The 5,036-nt window shown below is 38.1% G+C and overlaps 1 pseudogene; it reads right to left on the bottom strand.

The window, feature by feature from the left end:
* Positions 1–1,730: 1,730 nt before the first annotated feature.
* On the bottom strand, positions 1,731–4,672 carry LOC143618722 (protein FAR1-RELATED SEQUENCE 5-like; annotated as a pseudogene).
* Between the last annotated feature and the right edge of the window lie 364 nt (positions 4,673–5,036).

The raw sequence follows: 5,036 nt of genomic DNA, 5'->3' as shown, positions 1-5,036 counted from the left end.
TTTGGTTTATGGTGTTTTGTTTTATGGTATTTTGTTTTATGCATTTATGGTTAAACTACGTTTTGGGAAGCGTCTGTTAAGTCTGCTTTATTTTGGCTGAATAATAAGTTTATATAGGATGATGTAGGTGTTTATGATGTTTAAGCCATGTTCGACGGCTGGATTTTGATGACACGATGTTGTCGTTGGTTAATGTGATGGGATTTAAGGTTGATTATGAAGTTGGAATTTATGAAACATATCTGTGTTGTGATTGTAGTTACATGGTGATCTAATGAACTGTCGCATATACTTTGATAATATGTGATATACCATGTCCTGGAGGCGTTTAATATAGTTCAACTATAAAGTGGTGTTGCATAGAATAAGACGGCGTTAAATGTAGTTCAAGTAATATGTGACGCATAAGATGATACTTATGAGGAAATAGTGACATCCAGAAACAGTTGTGTCATGACTGCATTCACCTGGATGTGGTTTTGGTTAGAAGTTGGTGTGGGCGTGTGTCGTAGCTTAACATACGGTCACATGAACATTCAAGACATGTGTAGGAAAAACCCCGACATACGTGGCAATGTTCATAGGGACGTACGAACGCGTTGTTACATATGAGCGGGGGACAAGTTTTTTGCGCCTTGGATCGCGGTTACACCCCAAAAGTTACATCATGAACGTGGATGCGAAACAAAAAGGCTCATGACACGGGCGATGATACAAGCTAGTGGCATGTAAAACATGTATAGATAATAGTAGATAAAACAAGCATCTATAATGAAACAAACAGCTACGCAAAAACGTTAGTAGATTCATACACCATGTTAGACAAAGCCGGTTACGCGTACAAGCATGACAAGTTTGGTAGGTGGACACCAGGGTGGTTTGATAAGTCAGCCAAAAATATCAAACGAACCAGCATCCCCCAAGATGGATTGTACATGTCTTCCTATATGTGTATATACACCAGGACGTGAGATAACAAGTAAATGAGTTAAGGGCTACGTGTAGGTAAGTACATAAGCCATTAGCTGTAAATGTGAATGTGTGGGTGGAGACGTGTTTTGATACCTGAACTGAATGCCTGCGATAATCAGTCATATCGACATAATAATGACAATTGAAGCAGACACAGGAGATGTTGTATGCTTACGTAAGCGCACATCGAATACATGATTATTGAATCTCTTGTGCGACCTAGTAGGTAGGCGCATACCAAATGTGTGGCTTCACATATATGAAAAAATAGAGAATGGCATGTACATTTCTGGAATTGTAGATACCCGGTAGGTGCAATTGTAAGCTTTTAAGTAAGCAGTGTACAAAATGGAATGTGTAATTTGTGGAGTTGAAGATATACGAGTGTGAGCAAACAGACACGGTGAGTGAGACATAGACGTTACACAGGTATACGTAACCTGTTGAACAGGTTGGTTTGGTGAAACAAGAGGTGTTAGTTAGACGGTTGTATAGACAAGGTAGTTAATTATGAGAGATTTAAGTGTGCGCGAATCAGTTGAGAGTGAGAGACACATAATGTAGATGTAATACATAAGTAGAACTTGCATATGGCTACATGTTTGTAACTAAAGCAGTTGTTTTGCTACTATTATTTAAAAAAACTATGATAAGATAGTGAAAAAAAGCAGTTAATGGGAAAAATAAGAGGACAAAAAGTCATGTGATGTTCCTTCAAACCCAAAAGAGAAAACAAATTGCAAATATCCAAATAAGTTTTATTCTTCGAAACTTGAGTCGGTAGCGTGGCTGTCATCAGAGTCTTCGGATGAGTCACTTTCCGTGGTGTAATCGGTATCGTCGACTTCAACATATTTCGAAGCTTGATTGCCCATCATTGAAGCTTTACCTTTCCTCAATTGGTCCCTTTCTTTTCGCCGTTGCTCCCTTTCTTTTCTCCGACGTTCCTTTTCTTGCATAACTTTTTCATGGTTACGTGAGTCATGACCATGAACGCGTTTGTTGCATTTTTTACAAAACCTTTTAGGTTTCTTGCTTTTCTTTTTGGCTGCCTCACCTGGACCCATCTTGCGCTTGTGTGACCCGAGACCCTTATTTCAAATGCCCGTTGGTGGAGTTATTGTGATTTTTTCGGGTATCTGGTATCCAGTTAAATCTTGGATGATGACAGAGTTGCTGTTATACGATGGCTCTGTAGGAATTCTCTCCCTATTGTTATCCTTCATCTATTGCATTTGGTCGACCAACGAACGAAGAAGTTCTAGGTTACCTCGTGCACGGTCCGCACACTGGTTGGTGAAAGACAAAAACTGTTGCCTTAGTTTAGATCTTTCGTCGAGTGGAACACCATATCTGGATTCAATATTGAAAATTGACGATGGCAGCACATCACTCCTCCACTGGGATGAGATGTATTTATCAGGGATTTCATCAATTAGCTCGATCTGAAAGACCGCGAAGATGTGTCTACAAAGGTAGCCAATGCGAGTGAATGACTTACAGGAGCATGAAAATGTGTTGTCAGTGAGATTGTGAGTGACCTGCAGCACACATTGGAAAAGGGCGAGTGAATGACATTAAAGTTTAAACAGTAGAAGCATAGTTAATGGTGTAACGTGGTGAGAATACGAACCTTAAATTCACCAACAAAACCATTCAATTTGTCTTTGTGATTGATGAAATGAGTATTTATTCCGTCTTCTGACTCAATACGAGAACGTGCACAGTTATATAGTCCCTTTATAATCTCTTTCTGAACCTCTTTGAAAATTGTTATATTGTAGACATACGACGCGTGGCGCTCGATTGGCAAACGGGTCTGTAACGGCGGTGCCTTTGTTGTAGTATCATTTTGCAATTCGCGTTGCACGTGCCTTTAAGAATTCAATGCCATTTCAAAGCAATTCATGAATTGTACTAGATTGTTGCCTGGGCTATAATACACTTTGAATTGTGAGTTGGAACTCTCACACCTAGAAGTCGTCTTCATCAAACAACACATTGGCAACTCTCTAAAGTAAGCCGGTACCCAACTTTCTCGAATAGAAAACATATCCTTTAACCATTTGTTTTCGCTTAAGTTGAACTCATCAATCAAATTGTGCCATCTGGATTCAAAGGTCTCTGGCTTGATAAATACGTTCCAAACTAGCTTGTTTACACGACATCTGATGGTTTCATTAAGCTGCAACTCGCCTTTCAGCTTTAAATAAACAATATAAAAAAAAAGACAACAATTGAAGAATGAGTTTGATGTGATAGGAAGAATATGATGTATATAATATGGTAATCACATAACATGGTAAGTTTTAAAAAATGTGGCTTGGTATGTTTAAAAAGTGAGACCCCAGATATGTGGGCTGAAAAATGAAAGTATAATATGTCTGATGCGTTTTGTAGAGTCAATCAGAGCTGCGTAGTTACATGAAATCTTAAAAAAATAACACATTAAGATGCAATAAAACACTAGTACAATTGATTTCTAATTAAAGTGCATTTAAAAAAATAAATGAACAAGACATAACATAAGACTTTAAAAATGAAACTGGACATTATAATGAAAGGCATATACGCACCTTAACGGGTATTTTATTTGTAACATGCCACATGCACAGTTGATGTGTTGATTCGGTCAAAACAGATGAAACCGCTTGTTTCATAGCTGCGTCCTGATCTGTCAAGACCAACCTGGGCTGCTTTCCATGAGCTGTGAGGAACGCATCTAGTAACCACTTTTAAGAATCGATTGTCTCATTATATATCAAGCCTGCACCGAAGGTAACACATTTCTTGTGGCAATCCACACCCGTGAAAGGGACAAAAGTCATCTTATGCCTGCATTAAAAAATGAAGGGATATACAATAGTGATAAAGAATGTGGATAAATATATAATAATAGGATCGATACGTGTTAGTTGTGTAGGTAGCGTAAAAATCTAACACTTCACCGAACAAACTGTAGTTGCATTTAGATATGCCGTCACACCAAAATATAGACCTTAGCACACCATCGGCAGCTTTGTATTGAAAATAAAAATCCTCCAAATGAATCATGTTGTGGTTAAACCTATCTACAATCATTTGTGCATCCGCATCAGCAATAAAAGCCCTAACATTGCGAGTGGTTCTTAAAGTCATTCCTAGATCCCGTGACCAGGTGCTGGCCACCCTTCAAAGATGATTGGACACGGTGAGCAATGGTTGGACCGAAACCCATAGTTTGAAGATGTTGGATATATTCCTTGTCTGAGAACTATAACTGTCTTCTTCCTTATGTGAAATCCATATTATAGTCACTAACAAGACCATGATTGTGAGACTCTATAAAATGATAAACCTCTAACCCCGCAGAGCTTGCTGTAACTCTAAGTCTGATGCATGCATTGCAACCTGTAACCTTTATATTGGTGTAGCGTCGCTTTGTAGATGACGCTGATGTGTCCATGGTATCTACATCTTTGAAACGTGGTCTACAATCCTTGCTGCATACCATATATCTGTGAGAAATGGCACCTTTTGTCCATGTTTTGGTTGACTTCCTTATATCGAAACCAGCTTTGGCCGCATATGCCTTGTACATAACAACAGCGTCCTCCCATGTTTTAAATTGTTGCCCAATTGAAGGCTTTTCAGTTGATGGAACATTTGGAATGCGTAGTTTTGTCCCATCAGGTGAGAATAAATACGTAGGTTGCTCCATTTCGGTATATAATACAAATTCAAAAATCAAAACATAAAACTAATAATTGGATAATAATAATACTACTACTACTAATAATAATAACAATAATAATCATAATCATAATAGTAAAATACATTAAATGAAAGTAGATGAAACTAAATTAAAGTTGGTTAGTCTTACGTTCATGGTTGATAACCTCTGGAACGGTTGACAGTCCGACATACGTCTCGTTGGTTTTAGGAACAACAGTTTGCATCTCAGGAACTTCGCTAATTTCTGGCAAAATAGTTTGAAACTTGATAACGTGCCTACTTACTGTTTATGGAGATTGAAAACCAGATAAGTGTACAGCCAAGATAACGTAAATTAATCAAAAAGCTGG

Source organism: Bidens hawaiensis, unplaced genomic scaffold (assembly GCF_021521415.1).
Source record: "Bidens hawaiensis isolate Kalapana, Puna unplaced genomic scaffold, B.hawaiensis_p1.1 tig00000284_1, whole genome shotgun sequence".
Taxonomy (NCBI): domain Eukaryota; kingdom Viridiplantae; phylum Streptophyta; class Magnoliopsida; order Asterales; family Asteraceae; genus Bidens; species Bidens hawaiensis.
The sequence above is the reverse complement of the archived record's forward strand: the minus strand, read 5'-3'. Positions and strand labels throughout refer to the sequence as shown.